Genomic DNA, 18,230 nt, shown 5'->3' with positions numbered 1-18,230 from the left:
TTTTCGTTTGCCGGCGATTAAACTCCTTTTATTCAGCGTCTCATCAAAAACGAAAACATTTCTGAAAACTACAAGTCTCATGCGTTTTAGTGGTGAAAAAATAATTTAAAAAATCATTCGGGAAATCAGTTTACTCCCTGGGTACTTTCTTTAGATACATTCAACTATACGGGCCAAGCCCGGGATTTACGGGAAATCGCGGGTTTTCTTTTGCGGGCGATTAAACTTCTTTTATTCAGCGTCTCATCAAAATTGAAAACACTTTTGAAAACTACAAGTCTCACGCGTTTTAGTGGTGAAAAAATAATTTAAAAAATCGTTCAGGAAATGAGTTTACTCCCTGGGTACTTTCTTTGTATACTTTTGACTATACGGGCCAAGCCCGGGATTTACGGGAAATCGCGGGTTTTCGTTTGCCGGCGACTAAACTTCTTTTATTCAGCGTCTCATCAAGAATGAAAACATTTTTGAAAACTACAAGTCTCATGCGTTTTAGTGGTGATAAAATAATTTAAAAAATCGTTCGGGAAATGAGTATACTCCCTGGGTACTTTCTTTGTATACTTTTAACTATACGGGCCGAGTCCGGGACTTACGGGAAATCGCGGGTTTTCGTTTGCCGGCGATTAAACCACTTTCATTAAGCGTCTCATCAAAAATGAAAACATTTCTGAAAACAACAAGTCTCATCAGCTTTAGTGCTGAAATAATAATTTAAAAAATCGTTCGGGAAATGAGTTTACTCCCTGGGTACTTTCTTTGTATACTTTTGACTATACGGGCCGTGTCCGGGGTTTACGGGAAATGGCGGGTTTTCGTTTGCCGGCAATTAAACTTCTTTTATTCAGCGTCTCATCAGAAATGAAAACATTTTTGAAAACTACAAGTCTCATGCGTTTTAGTGGTGAAAAGGTAATTTAAAAAATCGTTTTGGAAATGAGTTTACTCACAGGGTACTTTCTTTTTATACATTCGACTATACGGGCCCAGCCCGGGATTTACAGGAAGTCGCGGGTTTTCGTTTGCCGGCTATTAAACCACATTCATTAAGCGTCTCATCAAAAATGAAAACAATTTGAAAACTACAAGTCTCATGGGCTTTAGTGGTGAATTAATAAATTAAAAAATAGTTCGATAAATGAGTTTACTCCCTGGGTACTTTCTTTGTATACTTTTGACTATACGGGCCGAGTCCAGGATTTACGGGAAATCGCAGGTTTTCGTTTGCCGGCGATTAAACTTTTTTAATCAGCTTCTCATCAAAAATGAAAACATTTTTGAAAACTACAAGTCTCATGCGTTTTAGTGGTGAAAAGAAATTTTAAAAATCGTTTAGGAAATGAGTTTACTCACAGAGTACTTTCTTTGTATACATGGGAAATGAGTTTACACCTGGGTACTTTCTTTGTATACTTTTGACTATACGGGCCGAGTCCGGGGTTTACGGGAAATGGCGGGTTTTCGTTTGCCGGCAATTAAACTTCTTTTGTCAGCGTCTCATCAATAATGAAAATATTTTTGAAAACTACAAGTCTCACGCGTTTTAGTGGTGAAAAAATAATTTAAAAAATCGTTCGGGAAACGAGTTTACTCCCTGGGTACTTTCTTTGTATACTTTTGACTATACGGGCAAAGCCGGGATTTACGGGAAATCGCGGGTTTTCGTTTGCCGGCGATTAAACGTCTTTTATTCAGCGTCTCATCAAAAATGAAAACATTTTTGAAAACTACAAGTCTCATGCATTTTAGTGGTGAAAAAAATTTTAAAAAATCGTTCGGGAAATGAGTTTACACCCTGGGTACTTTCATTGTATACATTCGACTATACGGGCCAAGCCCGGGATTTATGTGAAATCGCGGGTTTTCGTTGCCGGCGATTAAACCTCTTTCATTAAGCGTCTCATCAAAAATGAAAACGTTTTTGAAAACTACAAGTCTCATGGGTTTTAGTGGTGAAAAAATAATTTAAAAAATCGTTCGGGAAATGAGTTTACTCCCTGGGTACTTTCTTTGTATACTTTTGACCATACGGGCCAAGCCCGGTATTTACGGCAAATCGCGGGTGTTCGTTTGCCGGCGATTAAACCACTTTCATTAGGCGTCTCATCAAAAATGAAAACATTTCGGAAAACTACAAGTCTCATGCGTTTTAGTGGTGAAAAAATAATTTAAAAAATCGCTCGGGAAATGAGTTTACTCCCTGGGTACTTTCTTTGTATACCTTTGACTATACGGGCCCTGTCCGGGGTTTACGAAAAATGGCGGGTTTTCGTTTGCCGGCGATTAAACTTCTTTTATTCAGCGTCTCATCAAAAATGAGAACATTTCTGAAAACTACAAGTCTCATGGGCTTTAGTGGTGAAATAATAATTTAAAAAATCGTTCGTGAAATGAGTTTACTCCCTGGGTACTTTCTTTGTATACTTTTGACTATACGGGCCGAGTCCAGGATTTACGGGAAATCGCAAGTTTTCGTTTGCCGGCGATTAAACCACTTTCATTAAGCGTCTCATCAAAATGGAAAACATTTCTGAAAACTACAAGTCTCATGCGTTTTAGTGGTGAAAAAATAATTTAAAAAATCGTTCGGGAAATAAGTTTACTCCCTGTGTACTTTCTTTAGATACATTCAACTATACGGGCCAAGCCCGGGATTTACGGGAAATCGCGGGTTTTCGTTTGCGGGCGATTAAACTTCTTTTATTCAGCGTCTCATCAAAAATGAAAACACTTTTGAAAACTACAAGTCTCACGCGTTTTAGTGGTGAAAAAATAATTTAAAAAATCGTTCAGGAAATGAGTTTACTCCCTGGGTACTTTCTTTGTATACTTTTGACTATACGGGCCAAGCCCGGGATTTACGGGAAATCGCGGGTTTTCGTTTGCCGGCGACTAAACTTCTTTTATTCAGCGTCTCATCAAGAATGAAAACATTTTTGAAAACTACAAGTCTCATGCGTTTTAGTGGTGAAAAAATAATTTAAAAAATCGTTCGGGAAATGAGTATACTCCCTGGGTACTTTCTTTGTATACTTTTAACTATACGGGCCGAGTCCGGGACTTACGGGAAATCGCGGGTTTTCGTTTGCCGGCGATTAAACCACTTTCATTAAGCGTCTCATCAAAAATGAAAACATTTCTGAAAACTACAAGTCTCATGAGCTTTAGTGCTGAAATAATAATTTAAAAAATCGTTCGGGAAATGAGTTTACTCCCTGGGTACTTTCTTTGTATACTTTTGACCATACGGGCCGTGTCCGGGGTTTACGGGAAATGGCGGGTTTTCGTTTGCCGGCAATTAAACTTCTTTTATTCAGCGTCTCATCAGAAATGAAAACATTTTTGAAAACTACAAGTCTCATGCGTTTTAGTGGTGAAAAGGTAATTTAAAAAATCGTTTTGGAAATGAGTTTACTCACAGGGTACTTTCTTTTTATACATTCGACTATACGGGCCCAGCCCGGGATTTACAGGAAGTCGCAGGTTTTCGTTTGCCGGCTATTAAACCACATTCATTAAGCGTCTCATCAAAAATGAAAACATTTCTGAAAACTACAAGTCTCATGGGCTTTAGTGGTGAATTAATAAATTAAAAAATAGTTCGATAAATGAGTTTACTCCCTGGGTACTTTCTTTGTATACTTTTGACTATACGGGCCGAGTCCAGGATTTACGGGAAATCGCAGGTTTTCGTTTGCCGGCGATTAAACTCCTTTTATTCAGCGTCTCATCAAAAATGAAAACATTTTTGATAACTACAAGTCTCATGCGTTTTAGTTGTAAAAAGATAATTTCAATAATCGTTTTGGAAATGAGTTTACTCACAAGGTACTTTCTTTGTATACATTCGATTATACCGGCCAAGCCCCGGATTTACGGGAAATCGCGGGTTTTCGTTTGCCGGCGATTAAACCACTTTCATTAAGCGTCTCATCAAGAATGAAAACATTTTTGAAAACTACAAGTCTCATGCGTTTTAGTGGTGAAATAATAATTTAAAAAATCGTTCGTGAAATGAATTTACTCCCTGGGTACTTTCTTTGTATACTTTTAACTATACGGGCCGAGTCCAGGATTTACGGGAAATCGCAGGTTTTCGTTTGCCGGCGATTAAACTCCTTTTATTCAGCGTCTCATCAAAAACGAAAACATTTCTGAAAACTACAAGTCTCATGCGTTTTAGTGGTGAAAAAATAATTTAAAAAATCATTCGGGAAATCAGTTTACTCCCTGGGTACTTTCTTTAGATACATTCAACTATACGGGCCAAGCCCGGGATTTACGGGAAATCGCGGGTTTCCGTTTGCGGGCGATTAAACTTCTTTTATTCAGCGTCTCATCAAAAATGAAAACACTTTTGAAAACTACAAGTCTCACGCGTTTTAGTGGTGAAAAAATAATTTAAAAAATCGTTCAGGAAATGAGTTTACTCCCTGGGTACTTTCTTTGTATACTTTTGACTATACGGGCCAAGCCCGGGATTTACGGGAAATCGCGGGTTTTCGTTTGCCGGCGACTAAACTTCTTTTATTCAGCGTCTCATCAAGAATGAAAACATTTTTGAAAACTACAAGTCTCATGCGTTTTAGTGGTGAAAAAATAATTTAAAAAATCGTTCGGGAAATGAGTATACTCCCTGGGTACTTTCTTTGTATACTTTTAACTATACGGGCCGAGTCCGGGACTTACGGGAAATCGCGGGTTTTCGTTTGCCGGCGATTAAACCACTTTCATTAAGCGTCTCATCAAAAATGAAAACATTTCTGAAAACAACAAGTCTCATCAGCTTTAGTGCTGAAATAATAATTTAAAAAATCGTTCGGGAAATGAGTTTACTCCCTGGGTACTTTCTTTGTATACTTTTGACTATACGGGCCGTGTCCGGGGTTTACGGGAAATGGCGGGTTTTCGTTTGCCGGCAATTAAACTTCTTTTATTCAGCGTCTCATCAGAAATGAAAACATTTTTGAAAACTACAAGTCTCATGCGTTTTAGTGGTGAAAAGGTAATTTAAAAAATCGTTTTGGAAATGAGTTTACTCACAGGGTACTTTCTTTTTATACATTCGACTATACGGGCCCAGCCCGGGATTTACAGGAAGTCGCGGGTTTTCGTTTGCCGGCTATTAAACCACATTCATTAAGCGTCTCATCAAAAATGATAACATTTCTGAAAACTACAAGTCTCATGGGCTTTAGTGGTGAATTAATAAATTAAAAAATAGTTCGATAAATGAGTTTACTCCCTGGGTACTTTCTTTGTATACTTTTGACTATACGGGCCGAGTCCAGGATTTACGGGAAATCGCAGGTTTTCGTTTGCCGGCGATTAAACTCCTTTTATTCAGCGTCTCATCAAAAATGAAAACATTTTTGATAACTACAAGTCTCATGCGTTTTAGTTGTGAAAAGATAATTTCAATAATCGTTTTGGAAATGAGTTTACTCACAAGGTACTTTCTTTGTATACATTCGATTATACCGGCCAAGCCCCGGATTTACGGGAAATCGCGGGTTTTCGTTTGCCGGCGATTAAACCACTTTCATTAAGCGTCTCATCAAGAATGAAAACATTTCTGAAAACTACAAGTCTCATGCGTTTTAGTGGTGAAAAAATAATATAAAAAATCGTTCGGGAAATGAGTTTACTCCCTGGGTACTTTCTTTGTGTACTTTTGACTATACGGGCCGAGTCCGGGGTTTACGGGAAATGGCGGGTTTTCGTTTGCCGGCAATTAAACTTCTTTTGTCAGCGTCTCATCAATAATGAAAATATTTTTGAAAACTACAAGTCTCACGCGTTTTAGTGGTGAAAAAATAATTTAAAAAATCGTTCGGGAAACGAGTTTACTCCCTGGGTACTTTCTTTGTATACTTTTGACTATACGGGCAAAGCCGGGATTTACGGGAAATCGCGGGTTTTCGTTTGCCGGCGATTAAACGTCTTTTATTCAGCGTCTCATCAAAAATGAAAACATTTTTGAAAACTACAAGTCTCATGCATTTTAGTGGTGAAAAAAAATTTAAAAAATCGTTCGGGAAATGAGTTTACACCCTGGGTACTTTCATTGTATACATTCGACTATACGGGCCAAGCCCGGGATTTATGTGAAATCGCGGGTTTTCGTTGCCGGCGATTAAACCTCTTTCATTAAGCGTCTCATCAAAAATGAAAACGTTTTTGAAAACTACAAGTCTCATGGGTTTTAGTGGTGAAAAAATAATTTAAAAAATCGTTCGGGAAATGAGTTTACTCCCTGGGTACTTTCTTTGTATACTTTTGACCATACGGGCCAAGCCCGGTATTTACGGGAAATCGCGGGTGTTCGTTTGCCGGCGATTAAACCACTTTCATTAGGCGTCTCATTAAAAATGAAAACATTTCGGAAAACTACAAGTCTCATGCGTTTTAGTGGTGAAAAAATAATTTAAAAAATCGCTCGGGAAATGAGTTTACTCCCTGGGTACTTTCTTTGTATACCTTTGACTATACGGGCCCTGTCCGGGGTTTACGAAAAATGGCGGGTTTTCGTTTGCCGGCGATTAAACTTCTTTTATTCAGCGTCTCATCAAAAATGAGAACATTTCTGAAAACTACAAGTCTCATGGGCTTTAGTGGTGAAATAATAATTTAAAAAATCGTTCGTGAAATGAGTTTACTCCCTGGGTACTTTCTTTGTATACTTTTGACTATACGGGCCGAGTCCAGGATTTACGGGAAATCGCAAGTTTTCGTTTGCCGGCGATTAAACCACTTTCATTAAGCGTCTCATCAAAATGGAAAACATTTCTGAAAACTATAAGTCTCATGCGTTTTAGTGGTGAAAAAATAATTTAAAAAATCGTTCGGGAAATAAGTTTACTCCCTGGGTACTTTCTTTAGATACATTCAACTATACGGGCCAAGCCCGGGACTTACGGGAAATCGCGGGTTTTCGTTTGCCGGCGATTAAACCACTTTCATTAAGCGTCTCATCAAAAATGAAAACATTTCTGAAAACTACAAGTCTCATGAGCTTTAGTGCTGAAATAATAATTTAAAAAATCGTTCGGGAAATGAGTTTACTCCCTGGGTACTTTCTTTGTATACTTTTGACTATACGGGCCGTGTCCGGGGTTTACGGGAAATGGCGGGTTTTCGTTTGCCGGCGATTAAACTTCTTTTATTCAGCGTCTCATCAAAAATGAGAACATTTCTGAAAACTACAAGTCTCATGGGCTTTAGTGGTGAAATAATAATTTAAAAAATCGTTCGTGAAATGAGTTTACTCCCTGGGTACTTTCTTTGTATACTTTTGACTATACGGGCCGAGTCCAGGATTTACGGGAAATCGCAAGTTTTCGTTTGCCGGCGATTAAACCACTTTCATTAAGCGTCTCATCAAAATGGAAAACATTTCTGAAAACTACAAGTCTCATGCGTTTTAGTGGTGAAAAAATAATTTAAAAAATCGTTCGGGAAATAAGTTTACTCCCTGTGTACTTTCTTTAGATACATTCAACTATACGGGCCAAGCCCGGGATTTACGGGAAATCGCGGGTTTTCGTTTGCGGGCGATTAAACTTCTTTTATTCAGCGTCTCATCAAAAATGAAAACACTTTTGAAAACTACAAGTCTCACGCGTTTTAGTGGTGAAAAAATAATTTAAAAAATCGTTCAGGAAATGAGTTTACTCCCTGGGTACTTTCTTTGTATACTTTTGACTATACGGGCCAAGCCCGGGATTTACGGGAAATCGCGGGTTTTCGTTTGCCGGCGACTAAACTTCTTTTATTCAGCGTCTCATCAAGAATGAAAACATTTTTGAAAACTACAAGTCTCATGCGTTTTAGTGGTGAAAAAATAATTTAAAAAATCGTTCGGGAAATGAGTATACTCCCTGGGTACTTTCTTTGTATACTTTTAACTATACGGGCCGAGTCCGGGACTTACGGGAAATCGCGGGTTTTCGTTTGCCGGCGATTAAACCACTTTCATTAAGCGTCTCATCAAAAATGAAAACATTTCTGAAAACTACAAGTCTCATGAGCTTTAGTGCTGAAATAATAATTTAAAAAATCGTTCGGGAAATGAGTTTACTCCCTGGGTACTTTCTTTGTATACTTTTGACCATACGGGCCGTGTCCGGGGTTTACGGGAAATGGCGGGTTTTCGTTTGCCGGCAATTAAACTTCTTTTATTCAGCGTCTCATCAGAAATGAAAACATTTTTGAAAACTACAAGTCTCATGCGTTTTAGTGGTGAAAAGGTAATTTAAAAAATCGTTTTGGAAATGAGTTTACTCACAGGGTACTTTCTTTTTATACATTCGACTATACGGGCCCAGCCCGGGATTTACAGGAAGTCGCAGGTTTTCGTTTGCCGGCTATTAAACCACATTCATTAAGCGTCTCATCAAAAATGAAAACATTTCTGAAAACTACAAGTCTCATGGGCTTTAGTGGTGAATTAATAAATTAAAAAATAGTTCGATAAATGAGTTTACTCCCTGGGTACTTTCTTTGTATACTTTTGACTATACGGGCCGAGTCCAGGATTTACGGGAAATCGCAGGTTTTCGTTTGCCGGCGATTAAACTCCTTTTATTCAGCGTCTCATCAAAAATGAAAACATTTTTGATAACTACAAGTCTCATGCGTTTTAGTTGTAAAAAGATAATTTCAATAATCGTTTTGGAAATGAGTTTACTCACAAGGTACTTTCTTTGTATACATTCGATTATACCGGCCAAGCCCCGGATTTACGGGAAATCGCGGGTTTTCGTTTGCCGGCGATTAAACCACTTTCATTAAGCGTCTCATCAAGAATGAAAACATTTTTGAAAACTACAAGTCTCATGCGTTTTAGTGGTGAAATAATAATTTAAAAAATCGTTCGTGAAATGAATTTACTCCCTGGGTACTTTCTTTGTATACTTTTAACTATACGGGCCGAGTCCAGGATTTACGGGAAATCGCAGGTTTTCGTTTGCCGGCGATTAAACTCCTTTTATTCAGCGTCTCATCAAAAACGAAAACATTTCTGAAAACTACAAGTCTCATGCGTTTTAGTGGTGAAAAAATAATTTAAAAAATCATTCGGGAAATCAGTTTACTCCCTGGGTACTTTCTTTAGATACATTCAACTATACGGGCCAAGCCCGGGATTTACGGGAAATCGCGGGTTTCCGTTTGCGGGCGATTAAACTTCTTTTATTCAGCGTCTCATCAAAAATGAAAACACTTTTGAAAACTACAAGTCTCACGCGTTTTAGTGGTGAAAAAATAATTTAAAAAATCGTTCAGGAAATGAGTTTACTCCCTGGGTACTTTCTTTGTATACTTTTGACTATACGGGCCAAGCCCGGGATTTACGGGAAATCGCGGGTTTTCGTTTGCCGGCGACTAAACTTCTTTTATTCAGCGTCTCATCAAGAATGAAAACATTTTTGAAAACTACAAGTCTCATGCGTTTTAGTGGTGAAAAAATAATTTAAAAAATCGTTCGGGAAATGAGTATACTCCCTGGGTACTTTCTTTGTATACTTTTAACTATACGGGCCGAGTCCGGGACTTACGGGAAATCGCGGGTTTTCGTTTGCCGGCGATTAAACCACTTTCATTAAGCGTCTCATCAAAAATGAAAACATTTCTGAAAACAACAAGTCTCATCAGCTTTAGTGCTGAAATAATAATTTAAAAAATCGTTCGGGAAATGAGTTTACTCCCTGGGTACTTTCTTTGTATACTTTTGACTATACGGGCCGTGTCCGGGGTTTACGGGAAATGGCGGGTTTTCGTTTGCCGGCAATTAAACTTCTTTTATTCAGCGTCTCATCAGAAATGAAAACATTTTTGAAAACTACAAGTCTCATGCGTTTTAGTGGTGAAAAGGTAATTTAAAAAATCGTTTTGGAAATGAGTTTACTCACAGGGTACTTTCTTTTTATACATTCGACTATACGGGCCCAGCCCGGGATTTACAGGAAGTCGCGGGTTTTCGTTTGCCGGCTATTAAACCACATTCATTAAGCGTCTCATCAAAAATGATAACATTTCTGAAAACTACAAGTCTCATGGGCTTTAGTGGTGAATTAATAAATTAAAAAATAGTTCGATAAATGAGTTTACTCCCTGGGTACTTTCTTTGTATACTTTTGACTATACGGGCCGAGTCCAGGATTTACGGGAAATCGCAGGTTTTCGTTTGCCGGCGATTAAACTCCTTTTATTCAGCGTCTCATCAAAAATGAAAACATTTTTGATAACTACAAGTCTCATGCGTTTTAGTTGTGAAAAGATAATTTCAATAATCGTTTTGGAAATGAGTTTACTCACAAGGTACTTTCTTTGTATACATTCGATTATACCGGCCAAGCCCCGGATTTACGGGAAATCGCGGGTTTTCGTTTGCCGGCGATTAAACCACTTTCATTAAGCGTCTCATCAAGAATGAAAACATTTCTGAAAACTACAAGTCTCATGCGTTTTAGTGGTGAAAAAATAATATAAAAAATCGTTCGGGAAATGAGTTTACTCCCTGGGTACTTTCTTTGTGTACTTTTGACTATACGGGCCGAGTCCGGGGTTTACGGGAAATGGCGGGTTTTCGTTTGCCGGCAATTAAACTTCTTTTGTCAGCGTCTCATCAATAATGAAAATATTTTTGAAAACTACAAGTCTCACGCGTTTTAGTGGTGAAAAAATAATTTAAAAAATCGTTCGGGAAACGAGTTTACTCCCTGGGTACTTTCTTTGTATACTTTTGACTATACGGGCAAAGCCGGGATTTACGGGAAATCGCGGGTTTTCGTTTGCCGGCGATTAAACGTCTTTTATTCAGCGTCTCATCAAAAATGAAAACATTTTTGAAAACTACAAGTCTCATGCATTTTAGTGGTGAAAAAAAATTTAAAAAATCGTTCGGGAAATGAGTTTACACCCTGGGTACTTTCATTGTATACATTCGACTATACGGGCCAAGCCCGGGATTTATGTGAAATCGCGGGTTTTCGTTGCCGGCGATTAAACCTCTTTCATTAAGCGTCTCATCAAAAATGAAAACGTTTTTGAAAACTACAAGTCTCATGGGTTTTAGTGGTGAAAAAATAATTTAAAAAATCGTTCGGGAAATGAGTTTACTCCCTGGGTACTTTCTTTGTATACTTTTGACCATACGGGCCAAGCCCGGTATTTACGGGAAATCGCGGGTGTTCGTTTGCCGGCGATTAAACCACTTTCATTAGGCGTCTCATTAAAAATGAAAACATTTCGGAAAACTACAAGTCTCATGCGTTTTAGTGGTGAAAAAATAATTTAAAAAATCGCTCGGGAAATGAGTTTACTCCCTGGGTACTTTCTTTGTATACCTTTGACTATACGGGCCCTGTCCGGGGTTTACGAAAAATGGCGGGTTTTCGTTTGCCGGCGATTAAACTTCTTTTATTCAGCGTCTCATCAAAAATGAGAACATTTCTGAAAACTACAAGTCTCATGGGCTTTAGTGGTGAAATAATAATTTAAAAAATCGTTCGTGAAATGAGTTTACTCCCTGGGTACTTTCTTTGTATACTTTTGACTATACGGGCCGAGTCCAGGATTTACGGGAAATCGCAAGTTTTCGTTTGCCGGCGATTAAACCACTTTCATTAAGCGTCTCATCAAAATGGAAAACATTTCTGAAAACTATAAGTCTCATGCGTTTTAGTGGTGAAAAAATAATTTAAAAAATCGTTCGGGAAATAAGTTTACTCCCTGGGTACTTTCTTTAGATACATTCAACTATACGGGCCAAGCCCGGGACTTACGGGAAATCGCGGGTTTTCGTTTGCCGGCGATTAAACCACTTTCATTAAGCGTCTCATCAAAAATGAAAACATTTCTGAAAACTACAAGTCTCATGAGCTTTAGTGCTGAAATAATAATTTAAAAAATCGTTCGGGAAATGAGTTTACTCCCTGGGTACTTTCTTTGTATACTTTTGACTATACGGGCCGTGTCCGGGGTTTACGGGAAATGGCGGGTTTTCGTTTGCCGGCAATTAAACTTCTTTTATTCAGCGTCTCATCAGAAATGAAAACATTTTTGAAAACTACAAGTCTCATGCGTTTTAGTGGTGAAAAGGTAATTTAAAAAATCGTTTTGGAAATGAGTTTACTCACAGGGTACTTTCTTTTTATACATTCGACTATACGGGCCCAGCTCGGGATTTACAGGAAGTCGCAGGTTTTCGTTTGCCGGCTATTAAACCACATTCATTAAGCGTCTCATCAAAAATGAAAACATTTCTGAAAACTACAAGTCTCATGGGCTTTAGTGGTGAATTAATAAATTAAAAAATAGTTCGATAAATGAGTTTACTCCCTGGGTACTTTCTTTGTATACTTTTGACTATACGGGCCGAGTCCAGGATTTACGGGAAATCGCAGGTTTTCGTTTGCCGGCGATTAAACTCCTTTTATTCAGCGTCTCATCAAAAATGAAAACATTTTTGATAACTACAAGTCTCATGCGTTTTAGTTGTGAAAAGATAATTTCAATAATCGTTTTGGAAATGAGTTTACTCACAAGGTACTTTCTTTGTATACATTCGATTATACCGGCCAAGCCCCGGATTTACGGGAAATCGCGGGTTTTCGTTTGCCGGCGATTAAACCACTTTCATTAAGCGTCTCATCAAGAATGAAAACATTTTTGAAAACTACAAGTCTCATGCGTTTTAGTGGTGAAATAATAATTTAAAAAATCGTTCGTGAAATGAGTTTACTCCCTGGGTACTTTCTTTGTATACTTTTAACTATACGGGCCGAGTCCAGGATTTACGGGAAATCGCAGGTTTTCGTTTGCCGGCGATTAAACTCCTTTTATTCAGCGTCTCATCAAAAACGAAAACATTTCTGAAAACTACAAGTCTCATGCGTTTTAGTGGTGAAAAAATAATTTAAAAAATCATTCGGGAAATCAGTTTACTCCCTGGGTACTTTCTTTAGATACATTCAACTATACGGGCCAAGCCCGGGATTTACGGGAAATCGCGGGTTTTCGTTTGCGGGCGATTAAACTTCTTTTATTCAGCGTCTCATCAAAAATGAAAACACTTTTGAAAACTACAAGTCTCACGCGTTTTAGTGGTGAAAAAATAATTTAAAAAATCGTTCAGGAAATGAGTTTACTCCCTGGGTACTTTCTTTGTATACTTTTGACTATACGGGCCAAGCCCGGGATTTACGGGAAATCGCGGGTTTTCGTTTGCCGGCGACTAAACTTCTTTTATTCAGCGTCTCATCAAGAATGAAAACATTTTTGAAAACTACAAGTCTCATGCGTTTTAGTGGTGAAAAAATAATTTAAAAAATCGTTCGGGAAATGAGTATACTCCCTGGGTACTTTCTTTGTATACTTTTAACTATACGGGCCGAGTCCGGGACTTACGGGAAATCGCGGGTTTTCGTTTGCCGGCGATTAAACCACTTTCATTAAGCGTCTCATCAAAAATGAAAACATTTCTGAAAACTACAAGTCTCATGAGCTTTAGTGCTGAAATAATAATTTAAAAAATCGTTCGGGAAATGAGTTTACTCCCTGGGTACTTTCTTTGTATACTTTTGACTATACGGGCCGTGTCCGGGGTTTACGGGAAATGGCGGGTTTTCGTTTGCCGGCAATTAAACTTCTTTTATTCAGCGTCTCATCAGAAATGAAAACATTTTTGAAAACTACAAGTCTCATGCGTTTTAGTGGTGAAAAGGTAATTTAAAAAATCGTTTTGGAAATGAGTTTACTCACAGGGTACTTTCTTTTTATACATTCGACTATACGGGCCCAGCCCGGGATTTACAGGAAGTCGCAGGTTTTCGTTTGCCGGCTATTAAACCACATTCATTAAGCGTCTCATCAAAAATGAAAACATTTCTGAAAACTACAAGTCTCATGGGCTTTAGTGGTGAATTAATAAATTAAAAAATAGTTCGATAAATGAGTTTACTCCCTGGGTACTTTCTTTGTATACTTTTGACTATACGGGCCGAGTCCAGGATTTACGGGAAATCGCAGGTTTTCGTTTGCCGGCGATTAAACTCCTTTTATTCAGCGTCTCATCAAAAATGAAAACATTTTTGATAACTACAAGTCTCATGCGTTTTAGTTGTAAAAAGATAATTTCAATAATCGTTTTGGAAATGAGTTTACTCACAAGGTACTTTCTTTGTATACATTCGATTATACCGGCCAAGCCCCGGATTTACGGGAAATCGCGGGTTTTCGTTTGCCGGCGATTAAACCACTTTCATTAAGCGTCTCATCAAGAATGAAAACATTTTTGAAAACTACAAGTCTCATGCGTTTTAGTGGTGAAATAATAATTTAAAAAATCGTTCGTGAAATGAATTTACTCCCTGGGTACTTTCTTTGTATACTTTTAACTATACGGGCCGAGTCCAGGATTTACGGGAAATCGCAGGTTTTCGTTTGCCGGCGATTAAACTCCTTTTATTCAGCGTCTCATCAAAAACGAAAACATTTCTGAAAACTACAAGTCTCATGCGTTTTAGTGGTGAAAAAATAATTTAAAAAATCATTCGGGAAATCAGTTTACTCCCTGGGTACTTTCTTTAGATACATTCAACTATACGGGCCAAGCCCGGGATTTACGGGAAATCGCGGGTTTCCGTTTGCGGGCGATTAAACTTCTTTTATTCAGCGTCTCATCAAAAATGAAAACACTTTTGAAAACTACAAGTCTCACGCGTTTTAGTGGTGAAAAAATAATTTAAAAAATCGTTCAGGAAATGAGTTTACTCCCTGGGTACTTTCTTTGTATACTTTTGACTATACGGGCCAAGCCCGGGATTTACGGGAAATCGCGGGTTTTCGTTTGCCGGCGACTAAACTTCTTTTATTCAGCGTCTCATCAAGAATGAAAACATTTTTGAAAACTACAAGTCTCATGCGTTTTAGTGGTGAAAAAATAATTTAAAAAATCGTTCGGGAAATGAGTATACTCCCTGGGTACTTTCTTTGTATACTTTTAACTATACGGGCCGAGTCCGGGACTTACGGGAAATCGCGGGTTTTCGTTTGCCGGCGATTAAACCACTTTCATTAAGCGTCTCATCAAAAATGAAAACATTTCTGAAAACAACAAGTCTCATCAGCTTTAGTGCTGAAATAATAATTTAAAAAATCGTTCGGGAAATGAGTTTACTCCCTGGGTACTTTCTTTGTATACTTTTGACTATACGGGCCGTGTCCGGGGTTTACGGGAAATGGCGGGTTTTCGTTTGCCGGCAATTAAACTTCTTTTATTCAGCGTCTCATCAGAAATGAAAACATTTTTGAAAACTACAAGTCTCATGCGTTTTAGTGGTGAAAAGGTAATTTAAAAAATCGTTTTGGAAATGAGTTTACTCACAGGGTACTTTCTTTTTATACATTCGACTATACGGGCCCAGCCCGGGATTTACAGGAAGTCGCGGGTTTTCGTTTGCCGGCTATTAAACCACATTCATTAAGCGTCTCATCAAAAATGAAAACATTTCTGAAAACTACAAGTCTCATGGGCTTTAGTGGTGAATTAATAAATTAAAAAATAGTTCGATAAATGAGTTTACTCCCTGGGTACTTTCTTTGTATACTTTTGACTATACGGGCCGAGTCCAGGATTTACGGGAAATCGCAGGTTTTCGTTTGCCGGCGATTAAACTCCTTTTATTCAGCGTCTCATCAAAAATGAAAACATTTTTGATAACTACAAGTCTCATGCGTTTTAGTTGTGAAAAGATAATTTCAATAATCGTTTTGGAAATGAGTTTACTCACAAGGTACTTTCTTTGTATACATTCGATTATACCGGCCAAGCCCCGGATTTACGGGAAATCGCGGGTTTTCGTTTGCCGGCGATTAAACCACTTTCATTAAGCGTCTCATCAAGAATGAAAACATTTCTGAAAACTACAAGTCTCATGCGTTTTAGTGGTGAAAAAATAATATAAAAAATCGTTCGGGAAATGAGTTTACTCCCTGGGTACTTTCTTTGTGTACTTTTGACTATACGGGCCGAGTCCGGGGTTTACGGGAAATGGCGGGTTTTCGTTTGCCGGCGATTAAACTTTTTTAATCAGCTTCTCATCAAAAATGAAAACATTTTTGAAAACTACAAGTCTCATGCGTTTTAGTGGTGAAAAGAAATTTTAAAAATCGTTTAGGAAATGAGTTTACTCACAGAGTACTTTCTTTGTATACATGGGAAATGAGTTTACACCTGGGTACTTTCTTTGTATACTTTTGACTATACGGGCCGAGTCCGGGGTTTACGGGAAATGGCGGGTTTTCGTTTGCCGGCAATTAAACTTCTTTTGTCAGCGTCTCATCAATAATGAAAATATTTTTGAAAACTACAAGTCTCACGCGTTTTAGTGGTGAAAAAATAATTTAAAAAATCGTTCAGGAAACGAGTTTACTCCCTGGGTACTTTCTTTGTATACTTTTGACTATACGGGCAAAGCCGGGATTTACGGGAAATCGCGGGTTTTCGTTTGCCGGCGATTAAACGTCTTTTATTCAGCGTCTCATCAAAAATGAAAACATTTTTGAAAACTACAAGTCTCATGCATTTTAGTGGTGAAAAAAAATTTAAAAAATCGTTCGGGAAATGAGTTTACACCCTGGGTACTTTCATTGTATACATTCGACTATACGGGCCAAGCCCGGGATTTATGTGAAATCGCGGGTTTTCGTTGCCGGCGATTAAACCTCTTTCATTAAGCGTCTCATCAAAAATGAAAACGTTTTTGAAAACTACAAGTCTCATGGGTTTTAGTGGTGAAAAAATAATTTAAAAAATCGTTCGGGAAATGAGTTTACTCCCTGGGTACTTTCTTTGTATACTTTTGACCATACGGGCCAAGCCCGGTATTTACGGGAAATCGCGGGTGTTCGTTTGCCGGCGATTAAACCACTTTCATTAGGCGTCTCATCAAAAATGAAAACATTTCGGAAAACTACAAGTCTCATGCGTTTTAGTGGTGAAAAAATAATTTAAAAAATCGCTCGGGAAATGAGTTTACTCCCTGGGTACTTTCTTTGTATACCTTTGACTATACGGGCCCTGTCCGGGGTTTACGAAAAATGGCGGGTTTTCGTTTGCCGGCGATTAAACTTCTTTTATTCAGCGTCTCATCAAAAATGAGAACATTTCTGAAAACTACAAGTCTCATGGGCTTTAGTGGTGAAATAATAATTTAAAAAATCGTTCGTGAAATGAGTTTACTCCCTGGGTACTTTCTTTGTATACTTTTGACTATACGGGCCGAGTCCAGGATTTACGGGAAATCGCAAGTTTTCGTTTGCCGGCGATTAAACCACTTTCATTAAGCGTCTCATCAAAATGGAAAACATTTCTGAAAACTACAAGTCTCATGCGTTTTAGTGGTGAAAAAATAATTTAAAAAATCGTTCGGGAAATAAGTTTACTCCCTGGGTACTTTCTTTAGATACATTCAACTATACGGGCCAAGCCCGGGACTTACGGGAAATCGCGGGTTTTCGTTTGCCGGCGATTAAACCACTTTCATTAAGCGTCTCATCAAAAATGAAAACATTTCTGAAAACTACAAGTCTCATGAGCTTTAGTGCTGAAATAATAATTTAAAAAATCGTTCGGGAAATGAGTTTACTCCCTGGGTACTTTCTTTGTATACTTTTGACTATACGGGCCGTGTCCGGGGTTTACGGGAAATGGCGGGTTTTCGTTTGCCGGCAATTAAACTTCTTTTATTCAGCGTCTCATCAGAAATGAAAACATTTTTGAAAACTACAAGTCTCATGCGTTTTAGTGGTGAAAAGGTAATTTAAAAAATCGTTTTGGAAATGAGTTTACTCACAGGGTACTTTCTTTTTATACATTCGACTATACGGGCCCAGCTCGGGATTTACAGGAAGTCGCAGGTTTTCGTTTGCCGGCTATTAAACCACATTCATTAAGCGTCTCATCAAAAATGAAAACATTTCTGAAAACTACAAGTCTCATGGGCTTTAGTGGTGAATTAATAAATTAAAAAATAGTTCGATAAATGAGTTTACTCCCTGGGTACTTTCTTTGTATACTTTTGACTATACGGGCCGAGTCCAGGATTTACGGGAAATCGCAGGTTTTCGTTTGCCGGCGATTAAACTCCTTTTATTCAGCGTCTCATCAAAAATGAAAACATTTTTGATAACTACAAGTCTCATGCGTTTTAGTTGTGAAAAGATAA

General features: G+C 38.1%; 1 long non-coding RNA gene across 1 annotated transcript; it reads left to right on the top strand.

Annotated features, from left to right (window-relative positions):
• The first annotated feature begins 223 nt into the window (after window positions 1-223).
• LOC130636783 (uncharacterized) lies at window positions 224-1,425 on the top strand. The gene is made up of 2 exons (XR_008982288.1): window positions 224-811; window positions 1,217-1,425. It is a non-coding gene; the product is annotated as an uncharacterized LOC130636783 (long non-coding RNA).
• The last annotated feature ends 16,805 nt before the right edge of the window (window positions 1,426-18,230 follow it).

Source organism: Hydractinia symbiolongicarpus, chromosome 3 (genome assembly GCF_029227915.1).
Source record: "Hydractinia symbiolongicarpus strain clone_291-10 chromosome 3, HSymV2.1, whole genome shotgun sequence".
In the NCBI taxonomy this organism is placed as follows: Eukaryota; Metazoa; Cnidaria; class Hydrozoa; order Anthoathecata; family Hydractiniidae; genus Hydractinia; species Hydractinia symbiolongicarpus.
Note: the sequence above shows the minus strand (reverse complement) of the source record. Positions and strands in the feature narration are given on the sequence as shown.